The following is a 17294-nucleotide window of genomic DNA, read 5'->3' as shown; positions in this document are numbered from 1 at the left end:
GAAAGTCTGCACACATAATTTCCCATGGAATTCATTCGTCTGCTGTCCTTGTAGCAGTTTAGCTAATAAGGGAGTTAAAAGTTACCAAAGTGGTCCTCTGGAAAGAAGACCAGAGGAGGAGGGAAAGGAGAAGGAATAATTCTAAACTAAAAGAGAACTAGGTCAGGTAGGAGGTCAGAAGAGGATGACAAAATCTTTATTGATTTTTGGATGCATAAAAAAATTGAAATAAGGCTCTGCATTAAGTTCCTCCAGGTTTCTATATGTTTATTTATCATGTCTGTTATCTGGGCTGTTAGCACATAAATGTGCTGCTGCTCTCCACTGTTGGTGCATCAGAGCAAACAGTGAAGGAAAAGGTGCAGAGTTGTGAAATAATAAGAGTGTATTCAATAGCTGTTATGAAAGATTTAGAGAGCCAGGACTAATGACAGTGCCTGAGCAACCAGCCTGTGCAGCTCCTGCTGCCAGAAGTGGTATCAGGCACTTGGTTTGCATCTGGAGGCGCGAGGAGGGGCCCGGAGCCAGCCCCGAGCCAGCCCCGCTCCTGTGCCGACTCAGCACGCCAGGAACGTGCGGGACACGAGGTCTAGACTGGGAGCAGCGGTTTAGCAGGCAGCTGTCGGGAGGGAGATAATCCCAGATTAGATCTGGGCATGCCCTGGGAGCAGCACAGCACACTCCTAGCAGGGGTTTTCATAATGAAATTTTCTTTCTGCACACACTAGCTGAAAATGTGAAATGGAAACAAGTGTGTGTGTGATGGGCAATGAAAAGGAGCAGTTGAAATTTAGGAAGAAAGTACAATGGAATTTTGATTAATCTGAAAACACTTGCATCTTTCAAATGGTAGATTTGCATTTCAGTGTAGAACAAGTACACCTGGAACTGCCAAGCAGCCTTAAAGGAAGATTTCATTGATTCAAAGCCGAATTTGCTGATTTCTTGCCCCTGTGTTCTGGTTGTGGAGTAGCAGTTTCCCACTGACCTCATACACAAACAGCTTCTATGCCTCAGCTCAGTGAAAGCATCAGTGAATTCCTGACCCTACAAAAATCCACAGAGTTTTTACACTAATTATAGATTTCACCCATTATTTTCCTTGATATACGGTAAGTCAGTAAGATCCCAGTCTATTCCTACCTGGAAAGAAAATCCCATGGGATTTTACAAGCTGGTTAACCCATGACCACTACATTAAGGCTCCAAAACAAATGTAGCCCATTTGCACAGGGATGACAGATTAATAAATTGTTCCACCTCATTATCCCTGTAATTCCTGACGGCATCGCTTGGAGGAAGTCTAGCAAATGACACCAGCCAAAGGTCAGTGCTCCTTTTTCAAAAACAAGATTATAAACCTTAATACAAATATAAACGATTCAGTGGATTTATGAAAAGGCAGTAGAAATCCTGGTTTGGGTTCAAACAACACCAATCAGTGTGATGATGGGCACAGGGAACAGCCACCCAGGTGTGGGGCAGTGCTGGGTACACAGGGCTGGGCACACAGTGCTGGCCAGGGAACAGCCACCCAGGTGTGGGGCAGTGCTGGCCCTCCCTGGCCGTGCTGACAGCCCTGCTGGCACTGCTGCCCCAGGCTGAGTGGCTGGGGAGCAGGTACTGCACCTGAGCTACCCCAGGGCCACCAACAGCCCCGACAGGCTGGCTTCTGAGTCCTTCCTCTGGCTGGAACATCGATATGAGGTATTAGAGAGGATGAACAGTAGGTTAGAGTCCTGCAATTCCAAACACGTGAATCAGGATGAAGACCCTCTTGAGCCAAGCTTTAAAATAGTGCCTCACTTTAAGCTTTTGTGCTTTGCAAATGCCCCTAGAAATCTTCAAGCCTGCAGGGTCAGATTTGCAAGTTTTTGTCAACAACTGCAAAAATGAATAGAATATTTAAAGTAACAAACGCCCTGCCTGTGGGAGTTAAGGAAAAGGTAAATATCATGGAAGATTTGATGAAATTACAAGACCTAGAAGCTATGAAATACAACTTTTAATATACAAAGATGAGACCAGCTACAAACGTGCTGAGGTTTACATATTGATTAGTCTCGGCAGGGAAGCTCATAAAACCACAAGGAAATAGGAAGAAAGGTTGTGGCTCAAAAGAATTCCTCTTGATGGTGACAGTCATGCATTTTCTATGTAGCCATGTGTTTACTTTAGTGGATAATGTGTAGGATAGAGCAGGGCAGAGAAAACTACATCACTAAGCAAAAATACTCCTTTTTGGAATTGCTTCTACATCTGTGGAAATAGGTGAAGATTTGCTAAACTGTAGAGTGGACGATTTGAAAAGGGTTGTGAAGAGGGCTGAGTACCACAGTGAGAACAGATCAGTGCAGCCAGACCCCAAGCAGCACAGGGGCTTTCAAGCCAGGATTATGCATGGAATTACAAAGGCTTCTTGTTTTCAGAGGCACAAATAAAAATCATCAAAACTCTCAGGTCAAGACTGTCTGGTGGGCCAAGCCTAACAGGGAGCACAAAATAATCTTAAACTAGCCAAAAGCAGTGCTTGAGGAACTCCCTTGTCAAGGGAAACCACACTGGTACAGCAGGGCAGAGGTCTGGGATGCTCAGGGGGTATAAAAAAAAGAAGAATGAAAGAGATGAGTTTATTTAGGTAAATAATAACTGAATATCCAAATATCTAACTAACCCTAATCCTTAACTCTATTTAGGTAAATAATCACTGAAAAGTCCCTGTCAGGAAATAGCCCAAAGCTGCTCCTTGTCATACACACAGAGGTCTGTGAACTCAGACAGCTGAGGCAGGAGCTTTGCTCTCCTGGAAGGTCCCAGTGCAGTTGGGATGCAGGGAATCCGGTCCTGTTGCTTGTGGTTGGAACTGCCAGGGTGATTGCAGCAACCTATTACCCTGCTAGACTCTGGTTTGCTACTACAGAACATATGAGGTAGATAAAACATTCAAAGTTTCTGTAAATAAAGATGCCAAGCAGAAACAAACGTGAATTCTGTTTGGCAGTGAACACTCTGCCACCAAAGCACCTCACATTTCAAATGCTGATGTTTGTATCTTTCTCTCTGAATATTTTAAGCAGGAAGAACTGCTCTGGAGAAAGGATTACAGTAGGAGAGGAACTGTAACTGTCAACCTCGGCCATGTTAGAGATTAATTCATAATGTCACTTCACTGAAAAATTACTCATATTTCACCTCTCTTTTTCCAAAGGTCTTTAATTCTCCCTCTGTAAAGGAATGTTATTTTTGCTGTTCAATTACATTTCAACCATTCAATCAGACCCAGTTCTATATAAACGTACAGGTCCTTGTTTCAGATTCCCTTGCTCAGCTTTTACTTCCTGAAGAGAAGAGCTGTGTGCCAAGGTCACAACTGATTAATCTTGACCCGTGAACCTTGAAAGAATAAAGTCTTGCTATAAATGTATTACTCTGCATAGTGAAGGCAAATGTACTCTGTATCCATGAAAAACAATGAACTGATTTTTTCTGGCTTTACTCTTTAGTTGCTAATTAAACACTTAGATACAAAATCTGTTAACTTTTTTGATGATGTGCCTATAAAAAGAGTGAAATACTTTGGGCCTTGAGCATGTGTGGTGAAGGTATCTTCTCATCAGGTATTTTGGGGAGGATGCTTTGCCAGCCCCTGTGGATGCTCAGGGAGGAGCTGCCACAGGCACACTGCACCCCCGTGACACGGACAGAATTTACAGGTGTGTGTGTTTAAGGCTTCCAGTGATGTTGTGGCAATATTTCTGTATTACTGGTGCTATGAATATTTTAACATATATATCTGATATATTTGTTAGAAATCAGGCCACAAGACAGAGACAAGTGAAATGGAGTTATTTTAGGAGAAAAATTTTCCGAAATGGATACTGTCTTCAAAAGTTCAATTATACAGTAAATAAACAAACCCACTAAACTAAACAAAGGTTTGTGGGGAAAACAAACAGAAAAAGACAACATCTACGTTCAGATCAGCCTTACAAAGCACATTTGTCATTGTGTGTGCAGTTCACTGGCAGGTTCTTAGGAGAAAATGAAGTATAGCACAGAACAGGCCTTACATCCCCTGCACTTTTACATTAACCAGGAGACAGCAAAGTCAAAACAAATTTACCAGGTGCTTCTTTAATTGCAATCAGGATGGGAATGTCTCCAGTTGTGACAATGCAATTAGCTGTGCTCAATGGACACTGGAATCATTTCCAGAGTACATTAGGGCAGGCTCACATGGGTGTTTGCAGCAGGTGATTCCATATTGCCCACAGATCTGAGGCCCAGTGCAAGGGAAAACATGATAAATCTATTTTTATCTTTAATCATTCATTTGGAAGCACCGACAGGCACATTAGGGACTCCTGTCTAAAATTAGCTCTGTTCATGCTGGAAGCAACCATTTATTCTCTCAAGCTATTTGTACTCTTAATGTCAGAAGGCTTCTGGGAGCCGGTGGCGCTCTGTGCGAGGTTTCTCTGAAATACCCAGGTTTGTTCCTAGAACGTGGCACTGCTGTCATCATTACCATCCTACAGCTCTGTGAATTCTATGTCATTAAGCTCTCCCTTAACTTGCAGACCACAAACAAAACACAAATGGCTCTCGAGAAGCTGAGCAGTAAGAGGAGGATGGATGTTTGCCATCAGGAGAGGTGCAGCAGCCATCCCAAAGAGAAATGGATTATCCCTCACCTGTGATGTGCCCAGGGCTGCAAGGGTCCCATTTGGCAAGAGTGGCTCCAGCTGCTGCCTTTGGGCCCAAGCCAGTAATGAATCACCTCTCAGTAATAAATAAACTTTCCATTCTGCATATACTCTGATCAGATGCTCCAGGGGCTCAGAGAAACCCCAGCAGTGTTTATGACACTGCACTATCAGTTCTAGTTGCCTTTTCTGAATGTATTTTCCTTCTAAAGGCTTTGGAGCACTCAGGAGCACATCAAACAATCTTCCACATCTTGGACCAGCACTGCTGCTGCAGCCCTGCGTGTTCCCCAGTGCTCAGGCAGCTCTCAGAACAGCCATCAGCTTTGCTCATGCCCAAAGTGCTTACAGACTCAGTGAGACTGGTCTGGAGAGATGAAAGGAGATTTTTAAACCAGGAGTCAATTTGTGCCCAAAGTCTCCACCACTGCAGGAGACTCACGGTGATCCCTCCTCTAGACACTGCACCTTCACCACCGTCTTCCCAAGAGAACAAGTGTGAAGGTGAGAGTGGTTTGGCTGTCACACAAGTCCCGAGGATGGCATATTACATATGCACTATAAACTCCATCCGATCTAAATCACCGTAAACATCCCTTCGGCCGCTCCACCCGCAGTGACTGTTCCCGTGGTTGGGTCGCTCAGCCACTGGATGTCACTGTTAGTCTGAGCACATAAACCCGAACGGCATTTGTTTGGCATTAGAAAATGTTTAAGGACAGGATGAAACCGAGCGCACTGCAGAGGCATCATCTCTTCAGATGCTGAAAGCGTTTGCCCAGGTCTCACACTTCTGACAAGTTGATGGTGTAAGAAGAGCCTGATTTAATACGGGGTTTTTTCTCTCTTTTGGTGACTCATTTACGAAGCTGATAGCAACTCGTGTGTTCCCAGTTTCACTCCTCTTCTGGCAGTAATTAATGTCCTGGTAATTCCCAGGCAGAGCCCGGCCCTGCCCAGCGCTCCCGGGCCGCGCTGGCCGTGGTTTCCCGGGATGAAGAGCCCACCCTGTCCCAAAGTCTGATGTGCACAATATCACTGTGACACTGCCATGAGGTGAGTCTGGCTGCACCTGAGAGTCACTGAGAGACAACGAGAGGAGGCCTCATAATATCAATACATCAAAGAGGAGAGGAAAAGTATTTGAAGAAAAGATATTTAAAAGGCTGACCAATTAGTTTTACAATTATTTAAAATAACCGTTTAAAACAATGCATTGCTTTGGACCAATACTGTAATTTTAACACAGGTATAATCACTGTAAATGACATTAAGAGCTTGTCTACAGGCAAATTGCATTGCTTTGGTTATAATGGGATTGTTGAAGCTCAGCAAATCCCCAAGTCCAGATACGGTTGAAATCACAGAAAAGGAAGGGAAAGAAGTTATTCCCAAACCCTAAACCATCTTGGGCTTACACAGACATGACTTTTTCAGTCAAAAGAACTCCTAGCTAACCAAAAGGTTTGGACTTGAAGGGGAGCAAGGGATACACCACCCCAAAACATGGAACTGTGAAGGCAGCAATGCTGAAACTTTGGTACATTTAAGCTTGCAAGCAAGAGAATCTTGAGCCAGTGCCATTAGTGTTGCCTTTTAACAGTCCTTCCACAAGGCTGTACAGCAGCTTGGGAAGAGGAGACTGGAACACACCAAAGTGCAAGGGGTGGCTTTGCAGCATTCAGACTCCTGACACCTGCCCCAGCAGAGCTCCAGAGGGTGTCTGTGCCAAGTGACATGGCCAGCAGGGACCTGCAGCAGTGACACTCCAGACATGTTGAAGACCTTTTAATAATAGCTTACAAAACCAATGGAGAGAAACCTCTCACCTTGAAAAGTTACAAGAACTTCTAAGCTGACAATCCAGAACCCGTGTTTGTTCCCCTTTAACTCCTAAAGAAAGTGGGAAATAAAAAGCCAACAGCGAAAGGTACACGTGAACCAGCCAAGAAAAAAGGAATTACAGCACACAGCAGTTCTTAGGATGGAACTCCTGGGGTCAGGCTGATATCAGTCCCACTGCAGCAGCTCGAGCATGTCCCCTCAGACTCTCCTTGCTGCCCCTCAGGTCACACAGGGCACCCCTGGGCACGGGACGGGTGTGCAGCCTCAGTCCCAGCAGGTGTGTCAGGAGCACAGCGTGAGTTTTGCATCAGAACACTGACACCGTGGGAAATGCCCTGTTCTGCAAACACTTCCACCAGGTCAGAGGAAAAAGATCTCAAAGTCCTGGCCACTGAAGCTCATGGTAGAATTCTCAATTATTTAAGTGGGAACAGAAGAGAGTTCAGACCAATAACTACCTGCACCAGGTTCTGTCTCCAAAGGTGAAAACTAGAAATGAGAAGTGACCTAAATATTCAGAAATTACTTAGTGACTGTTAGCAAGTCTATTTTTGAGTGGGTAACTGCAAACTCCTCAAAGAAACTTGATCACCAGAGATGAAGCTTTAACAAGGCAGCACCTTTTAATGGATTTCAGTTAGAGGCACATAGAACCACTAATCACATCAGTGAAAAATTGGGTCAAAGTTAGCCCCATCTTCCCCAAAGTGCTGTAAAGCTAGATTTGTGTATATATATATATAAAAATTAATATTTAATTATACATTTATATATAATTTTATATTCTACTTAACAGAGATGGCAAAATACAGTAGTGCTGAGACCCTTTTGAATGGTAGTCACTAAGAGACAACAGTAAAAACACCATTTACGGGGCATTTTTTGGTGAGTCCACTTTCAGCCCTGTTCTCAATAGATAAAAAAATCTATATTAATCAGTGAGTCAAAAACCCTTCTACAATTCCTAGAACACTGGGCAGAGACAGGGATATTTTGTACCTGTTAATAAAAAGACATAAGATGCAACATGGATGTAAGCAAACACATTGATCTGTTATTTGTGGCTGCACAGATCTGTAAACAAGAAAATAGGGATAAATAAAGATGTATTATTTTCCACTGATATTTCCAAACTGCATCGTTGTATTTCCCCACATGCTCACATGTGAAGCCTTAAATCCAAGGCAGCTGGCACAGGGTGCCATGGGTGGTGGCCCCTCGTCGGCCGCGGGCAGCGCCGGCCGTGGAGCCCCGTTCTCTGGGGGCTGTGCCCTCGTACTGCTCAGCCAGCAGCTGGGGAAGGTTCCATTTTCAGATGTTGTTCACCACCAGTGCCTAAAGGTGACATGCTCACTAAACAGGCCTGCTGCAAACAATACCAGATAAGACATAAAAGCCATATTGGATCACCCAGTCCACATCTCCCAGTGCTACAAAAAGAAATGCCAAACGCTGGGGGGTTTTGTCGCTTGCAGCATTCAGCAGCCTTTCCATTATGCACTGCCTGATCCTTTGCCAGATTTCTTGAGGAAAACCAAGAGCTAGGATGAATAGGAAGAGCTTGTCTGGAGGTCACACTGCAGGAGCTGGGAAGGCAGAGGCTGCTGTTCCACTTGCCCTAACGCCTCACTTGGCCCTTCCTTCCTCACTCTAGCCACTTTTCAATATGAGCCTCCTGCTCATGCAAGTCTTACAGATAACAATGATATCAGTGTTATGTTTATTAACTAACCTTAATGCTAGAAGTAAATCCAGGCCCCCAAAAGTGGATCAGGACTTCTACTGTCATGTGGCACAGACAAAGAGTTTAAATTCTAAATCATGTAATTGTTCAAATACAAATTATTGGACCTGAAGTAACTTCTTACTGTAATTTTAAATTTTAAATGCTTTAATAGTGATTGCTGCTGTTTCACAGAAGTTTACTTCTCATCTTACAGCAAATCTGAGCTGCACTCCTTTCTCAGTTTGTCTCCTCATTCCTGCTCACCCCCTCACCAGGTGTACTCCTCCTACTCACCTGCAGCTTTCCTGTTTTCCTCTGGACTGGCTTCCTGGAGCACGACTTTACAACTGACACAAATCGTAAAGTTGTTTACACAAGCATGGACCTGAGTGTGGAGCTGAGCTCCTGTTGGTGAGGAATTACTCTTTACAGTTCCACTACACGACTCCACGTGTTGGCTTTGAGCTGCCAGCTCCTCAGGGCAAGGTTTAAATTAGGTTCTCTTCTGCTTTTTTCTTTTTTTTTTTTAAACCAGGAAACTATTTATATTCATTTCAAGCTTTGTAATCTGCTCCAACCCACTGTTCAAAAATAACAAACAAAAGAATACCCAAAGCTAAATGTTTGCTCTAAACCCCCTTTGTCAGCCTCCTATTTAATCAGCCTTGTGGCACATTGGAAAACAGAGCATTTAGTTCCACTTCATTATTATGGAGGTGAAGAAAATCTTACACTCAGGCTTAAAGCACCCAGATACCTAGAGCCATATTCTAATCTGCACAGCACACGGGTGTAGAACAGGCAGGCAATTTTCATTTCCTTGGGGCAACACCGTTCATGGTGACTGGCAGGGGCTCTCTGTGTCCCATCAGCCCTTCCTGAGCAGCTCCCAGGTGTGTTCAGCTGCCCTTGCTCAGGCAGGGAGCAGATTGTGTGCAGCGATACGTCAGGTTATGGGACACGTGGGTGTCAGGGAGGGCATCAGAGGGACTAGGGCAAGGAAATTTGAAATTAGAAATATGTAGAGCTTAGGTGAAATTAGCAGGAATTTAGCAGTGCTGTAGTGACAGGCACCCACAACCAAAGCAAAGAGTTTTACCCTTAATATGTGTTGCAAACCTCTCCCTTATGGCCTGTCCAGGGGCCTGCTCACAGCATGGATTTGGGACACTGGAGAAAAGAGGGCCAGGAGAGGTTCTGATCTGGAGATGACTCTAATCTCATCCTCTTGTGGTAAAAATCCCCACAAAATTCTGTGGTGTAACAGACATTTAGGAACAGGATTCCATGATCTCTGAGATGGCACCTGAGAATGCGAGATTGTTGATAAATGAGCCCCAAATTACATTAATGACAAAGTGATATCATCTTTGAACTCATTTGGGTTTGGTTCTTTCACATGTTGTTCATCAACATTCTAATACAAAAACAAACAACTGTAAATACTGCCTGATGATGCTGGTAAAAATCATCAATAGAGATTGAAGAATTAATTAAAGTGGAAAAAAAAATCTCTGGGGAAGAAACCTATCTGGAACTTTCAGTTTTGAAATATGTAAATCTGACCATTCCTTTCTCTGTCTTTTCTCTCTGACTGGGCACTACCTTCATCAATGTACACAACTACATTAATTCCTGCCCTTAGGAAGCTGATTTGAAATCACCCTTCTGCTGGGCCAAAAAGATGGAGGTATTCTAAAAGCAGTCATGTTAAAATATAAGAAAAAAAGACAAAATCATAATTTCTTTATATTTCACAAAAAAATTGAAGACAAGACAAGATAATGAAGCAATTCTGGACAAGCAAGCAAAACCTTGTTATTTTAAGTTGTTTCTCAAAATAAATAAATTTCAGGGACTAGAATTGCTCAGCTTGTTCACTGTGTACTGGTCAGAGATAAATAAATTTCAGGGACTAGAATTGCTCAGCTTGTTCACTGTGTACTGGTCAGAGATAAGAGGCAACCTTGGGTTGCTGGCGTAGCTGTGTAAGCACGTCCCAGTAAGGGCAGAGCTGATGCCAGCGTGGGGCTCCTCCACGTGAGCAGGGTCAGTCGGGGATTACCGTGCCCGCTACTGGGCGTCTGTCCTCTCACTCATAACCAAAAGCTTGGCCTAATAACGCTTTTTCTCTCTCCAAGTTGCCTTGAACTGGGAGAGCCTCTGTCCCTCTCCCGTGCGCGGCCGAAGGGCCGGGGAGGGGGAGATGCCCAGCGGGGTGCTCGGGGGGCGAGCAGGGGATGTCTAACATTCCCTAAATTCGGATCGCTGTGCAGCTGCGGGCGGTTTGCAGCCACAGGTTGTTCTCGCCTGCTGCAGCCCCTGTGTGTGCAGGGCTCGGAGGGGCACGCTGGCTGCACGGCAGCTGCACAGGGAGAGGCTGATCTGAAACACAGACACGTAAGCACGGCAGAAACCCCTCCTCCGTGGGACGGTCCGCGAGGGATCCAGCGGGCAGGAGCGCCGCGGGCAGGCACGCTCCTCCCAGCGCAATTGTGACTATCGCGCTGTGGCGGAGAGAGGGGGAGGAGGGCGGATGATGCAAGGGCTTGGCATCGCCCTCAGCGATCGCCAGACTGCCGAGAGAGGCAGCGCTGGGACCCACCGACCGCCCGGCCCTGGCAGCGGCTGCGGGGCTGGGACCACAGACAGAGCCCCTCGGGGTGTGTGCGGGGCTGGGACCACAGACAGAGCCCTCGGGGGGTGTGTGCGGGGCTGGGACCACAGACAGAGCCCTCGGGGTGTGTGTGCGGGGCTGGGACCACAGACAGAGCCCTCGGGGTGTGTGCGGGGCTGGGACCACAGACAGAGCCCTCGGGGGGTGTGCGGGGCTGGGACCACAGACAGAGCCCTCGGGGTGTGTGCGGGGCTGGGACCACAGACAGAGCCCTCGGGGGGTGTGTGCGGGGCTGGGACCACAGAGCCCGCAGGGACGCAGGACTCTCAGCATCGGCATCTGGCGCAGCTCCGGACACACTCGGCCTCCCACCCTCCTACACTCGGCCTCCCACCCTACCAACACAGTTTATCCAGCAGCTGTGAGATTTACTCCACCACCACCGGCTCTTAGTCACTTCTCTTCAGAGCTCATTACAAAGAGTAATTAAATGGTCATAACGTCCCCAGTCTTAACCCTATTTAGTAGATAAAGTGGATAATTAAGCACTGTTAGCTCTGTTTTGCCATGGAAACTGGTGAGAGAGGCTAACACAAGGTCACAGGGCCAGTCTGAGTCAACTCAGGATTATAGTACATCAGTTACTGTCTCATTCATCCAAAAATGACAAGATTTTCCTTGACTTTAAGGAGTTATAGATCAAAACTGCTGAGAAATCTAACAAAAAGAAATATTACATGATTTAATGAAGAGAGTATCTGAGAACTTGAAATGAGCACTGGTATGTATTCCATCTGCCAGGTGAGACAACACCATCTCTTTTAAACACACTGCCTGATGTAGCTAATTGTCTCATATGCATATCCTTGTACTCACATATGACGAAGCAATGAGATGTGACCAGTCTGATACCCGGCCTCTGAAAATGAGTTTTAAATGTCCTTATTTGTAGTTGCCCAGGTAGAACCACAAACCCCTGACAGTTGTTCTGTCACGTGTGTAGCTGCAGTGGCAGCTCTGAGATGCTGACCAGGCCTCTCCCCTGAGAGCACCTTCCCCAGGCTGCCCGTGAGTCACTGGGCTGTCTCCGAACCACTGTATCCTGCAGGCTATAAATAGCTCCATTCCTATAAACTATTATCTCACTTTCAGCCAGTCCCTTTGCTTCATTCTGAAGTGTTTATTTTGCCCTAACTGCCAGCCTGAAGGTGGAACGCTATTTTCAGCCTATGAGATGCCTAAAGAGAGATGAATTTTGAAATACTCCCCTTCCCCTCTTTTTTTTAATACCTTAGTACTTAACACAAGATGCTACAAATGAAAGACCTCCATTTATTCACAACATGTGAATAAAACTGACATATTTTCTCTACTTACAAGTCTCGACCTGATTTCTGTGGAGCAGAAAAGACTTCAAACCTTTTTGGCTTTGCTCCCATGGCAGACCAGTAAGGCTCAAGAAGAGGCCACGTTCACTGTGTGCAGAGAGCCACCGCTGTGGACAACGACTGCCCAACAACGTCTGGGGTAATTTCAACAAGCAGCTTCCCTGGGCCATCCCATCTCCCTGATCCAGATTGTCTTCCGAAGCTTTCTTAGGAAATCCATGATTATACCCACATAATCACAACAAACTTTGAATCTCATACTTCCATTTAAACCTATGGAAAATTTGTACAGAGGCAAAGAGTGGGAAAAGCAGACCCATTAAATAATGTGTAGATAATGAAGAACACCTTACACAACACACTGAGGTGAAAAAGCCTTTAAAAGACAATTGCCTTTACAGAATGTTGAATCAGTGTAAAAAGCAGAGTTTGAAAACTGCCTTTATATGTAAAATTCTTGATGAGAACTGAGTGGAGGGTCATTTCTTGCCAAGTAATTCAGGTATAACCAGGCTTGATGCACCTGTGCCATGATCCCAGTACCAAACACGGGCTAACATTCCCTAAATTGGGTCCACACTCCAATGCAGTTCAGAAGTTAAATGACTTGGGTAGCTTCTTTCTCATGTGGACAGACCCATTGCTCACAGTGCAGCACAGCTCTGTCTGAGGGCACGGAGGAGGTGCCAGAAAAGAATAACACTGGAGATACCCAAAAGATTTAGACAGTTTTACTGATTAAAAACCACCCCCAAAACCACCCAACCAAAACAACACAAAGCAAGGTCTCAAAAAGCCCAAACTTTCTAGAGAAATGGAAGGCAGCTGGACCTGCTGCAGGGACTGGACTGGTGATCCAGGGATGTCCCTCTCCCGGCTGCAGAGCCGCCTTCCCGCTTGGCTCCAAACCAGTGTCATTGTTAATTGGATGCTGAGTGAGGGATCTGGCCACCTGGCACTCTGTCTGGCTCCAAGCTGATGATCAACTCACTTGGCAGGCTAAGTGGGGAACTGGCCACCTGGCTAAGACGGGGGCTACAGACCCTCTGCCGAGCCGGCCACCACCCTGCTCCGAGATTTGTGACCGTGGGTACCAACAGCCACTTCTCTCTTCTGCTGTGATCTCCTCTCCCATCACAACTGGGATGCTCACAGACAAACTCATGATCCCCTCCTCTCTTTCTTTCCTTCTGTCTGCTATGACGGATAAAGACGGAATCCTGCCTTAATTGCTAAATGGAATAAAATGAGCTTCTTGCCTTCTCCTGCAATTTCTTTAAATTATTCCAAGTTCCCTACCCCCACTCCATCCTGTTTTGCTTCTCACCATCATTCTCAACACTCCAGATTAAAATGTGTATTAGCTGCTGGGTTTAACAACATTTTTTGAATGGAGTAGTTTATTGAGTATTTTTTTAATTAGTAAAAATACCGATAAATTAAAAATAACATCAAAACAAAGAACTGGATAAGAATGCTATGAAATCAGACTCATGCCTGAAGGCAAGATTCTCCACTTGCTTTGCACCCTGTTCTATTATTAGCACTTACAAAACCTTAGTGAGAAAGGTCACGATTTTTATTTGATTTTTTTAACATTCATTTTGCATACATGTAAATTACTCCACAAGAAACAAGGCAATCAAAAATGAAGAATGAAATGCACAAAAATAAATCAGTACAGGATTCTAGAGTGCTGTCAGTGGCACTCAGTGAAATGACTTAAGTTCTGCTACGAAAATTAATTTTACTACAAGACCTTAAAGGACTTAATACAAGTCCTCAAATTTTCTACTCCATTTCCAACGTGCCATGAGGAGGTTCTGCAGTGGTTTTAAGCTGGTCTTGGGATACAGTAAGTAGATAATGTCAAGCTCTTACATCCATTACGAATGATCTGAAAAGAATGTACTTTGCTAATTGCAATCTTTGCACAGAAATGCCATCACTGGTTGGAACAGGGCTGTGTTCACTGTTTGACTGCCTTCTTTAAACTGAAGGACCTGCTCCAGTGACTTCAGTGAGGACTTTCCATAAGCTTATAGAAGGGGGAAGAAAGTATACTAGATATTCATTAAGGCAGGAATGAATGCTAAACTATTCAAATTGCTGTCTTCACATTATTTTTAACTTTTTTTCAGCTGAACAACTGATTTTCCTGCATCCATGCTGGAGAAGGTTTCAGGAAACTCTTATTGCTTTTTAGGGAGCCCTTACCAGCACGAGCACCACCTCTGACTACCCCTGAGCAGCCTTTACTCTCCTTTACCTAGTGAGCCTCCACCAATCCATTTACTGCCAATCTTCATATGAATTTATGGGTGAGTCAGGAACCCACACACCAAACCACAACCACCACCAGCCACTGCAGGGAATTCCTTGCCCTCCAGAAGCCTCCTCCTGCAGAGCAGCATCACTCCCCTCCACAGTCACCCTCTGATTGTCTCTCAGATCACCCCACTGCTCCCTTGGGACAAAAGGCTTTGCCATGCCCCAGGCTCTTAGTGCCCCTGCTGACCTGCCTGCATTGCCAGCACCCTCCATGTGCTGCTGGTACCTGCTCCTGGGAACAGAGTCTCACCACTGCTGCACTGCAGAGCCCTCACCACTCAAGGTTCACACTAGAGAGGCTCCTGCTTGCTTATTTGACTCCACTTATCCATTCTGGCTTTACAGCCATGTGTAACTCCACTTGGCTCCCTTTTATGTCTCAGAGCTCACATAAACACCAGACTACTAATATTAAAATAGAAAATCCAGCAATTTTAGCTGATTTTTAGTTTCAGGACTCTAAATGCCGGGCTACAAGAGGCTCCCTTGTGCTCCCTGACTGTATCAGAGCTTGAATTACCAAGTCATTAGGTGACAGCTCGTTGGCACAGACTCCTGCCAGTGCATTCAGCGGGCTCAGCTCTCCCTGAGCTCAGTGCTTCCCGTTTTTCTGCCTGGCCATGCATCCCCCCAGCAAGGACCCACATTATGTTTTAGTCTTCAGCGGGTAAAGGGCTGCTGAACACGGACGACTGCCATTTCCAAGCGTGACATTTAACACTGCTGGGGTTTTATTTTCCCCATCTCAGGAGTCCGTGGAACACTTGTTGCTGTTTGCTAACAGGCTTTGAAGACTTCCAGGTGTGTACAGGGATGATGGAAATTGAGGGGCAAGGGATTTATTACGAAAGCTCAGAATTCAGTGTTATCTTAGGGAAGCGTGTGTCCCTCTCTGTTATAGCTGTCCCTGCTGATACCAACCCAGCTGGAGCTGAGTGCCTGTGAGCATCTCAGTTTTAGTGCCCTGGAAAAGGTTGTTTTTCCTTAACTGGTCTGGCAGCCCCAGAATATCTCTGTGCACTCTAATTCATGCAGTATTGTAAGTAATGACAGATAATGCTATCAAGGTCTGTTCCTAGAATATAGGGATTAACTCACCTCATTAAAATGTATACATTCTGCATAGCATAAAACAGGACTACTTCAGGACAACTATTTTAGTCAGCCCAGAGATATTATGTTCCATGAGAATGTTGTGGTTTAGGAATGATATTAAAAATTAACCCCCTCCTGGCCAAAACCAGGACGGAGAACTAGGATGATCTCTAGCTGTCCTCTACTTCCCTGTATTCAGATTTTTGTAATCTTTTTTAGATGAGTATATAGTCATCATAGCACTGAGCACTTTTAAAAACCTAAAATAGACTACATTAGCTTAAATTTCTAGGTAGTAAAGAAACTCGAGAGGAGAGAAACATAATTAACTTGGAGCATGGAAAGATTCCCTTGTGGGAAAACCACCCTGAACTAAAAAAAGTGGTTTGTACCAAGTACATAATGGTGAACACACAGAACCTGCCAGGTTACACATGCTGAAGGCTGATGTCTCAGGTTGAAGGTGGAAATGTTTTTGGTTTATTTTCCCCTGAGAATCTGTTTCTAGACATTTAAAACTTACTTGATTTTTTGGTTATTAAAATGCAATCATCACTGTTTTCAGTGTTTGGTCTTTTTCTGTCACGAAAAGGAAAATAAAAGCTATGTTTCTGGAATTGCCTACAGGCATCTCTCTGCATTCAAAAAATGCTACTGAAAGCTCTGCTGGCATGTGGAGCCCAGCTCTGCTCACCTGAAAATAAAAGGTGAAGGTCTCCTGAGCATCAGCAGACAGACAAGGTAGAGGATGGAGAATGCAGCAGTCTGTACAGGAGTACCAGGCCCTCCAAAAAAGAAGCCACTTTTCCCAAATTATTCCATTTTTTCCCTTGTAACTTACTTTTTCTTTTAAACTCAGTACAGTAACTCTTAGCAGTTTCTGGGATGCTTAATTCCTTCCTGCTTCTGCTCCAGGAGCTCTGTGATCAGTGAGAATTGCACACACAGCTGCTCCAGGACCAGGCTCCTGGGCCAGCATTCCCCAGCTGTGGACATGCCTGTTCCTACAGATGTGCAAGTGGCTGCACAAAGGTGAATTTTGTAGAACTGACTGTTACAGCTGAAAATTTTATAGTCCAGACTCCCATAGTAGTCATTACTGTCTTATCATAATTCAACTGCTTTTTACCAGCCCTACCTAATGCCATTGTTCTGGCACATTGTCAATGCCCTTCCCAACACCGCCTGTTTTGGTTTGGGTTTGGTTTTTTTTAATCATGGTTACACTGACAACTTAAAAGAAAACAAAAAGTATTTTCTTCAGATGTGTTATGTACCATCAGGCCTCTGAATTCTAAGTCCTAAGAAATAAGAATCCTAGGAAATATTGCTATGGGAAGAAACAACTTTGCAAACTCAAGCTCCCTATTTATGCACTTCTCAGTCTCTGGGGGGTCAGCACCCCTGGCTGTGTTACATCCTCCTGCACAAGTCCTTAAAGGAGGCAAATTGGTTGGTTGGTTAGTTTTGAAAAATTCCAGAGTAGCTTTGCAAATACAATGTGTCAGAAGACTGTACAGATCAGATATGTTCCATAGAGTTCCTATCAATAAATCTGCTTTGTCAGTATGTCAGAAATGTAAGGA

The 17294-nt window shown here is 44.8% G+C and overlaps 1 protein-coding gene across 1 annotated transcript in view; it reads right to left on the bottom strand.

Moving 5' to 3' along the window:
* The window catches only part of MNT (MAX network transcriptional repressor), a 73156-nt gene that overhangs the window by 47409 nt on the left and 8453 nt on the right, over positions 1–17294 (bottom strand). The window lies entirely within an intron of this gene.

Source organism: Pipra filicauda, unplaced genomic scaffold (assembly GCF_003945595.2).
Source record: "Pipra filicauda isolate LSUMZ 115617 unplaced genomic scaffold, ASM394559v2 scaffold120_size2142806_pilon, whole genome shotgun sequence".
Taxonomy (NCBI): Eukaryota; Metazoa; Chordata; class Aves; order Passeriformes; family Pipridae; genus Pipra; species Pipra filicauda.
Note: the sequence above shows the minus strand (reverse complement) of the source record. Positions and strands in the feature narration are given on the sequence as shown.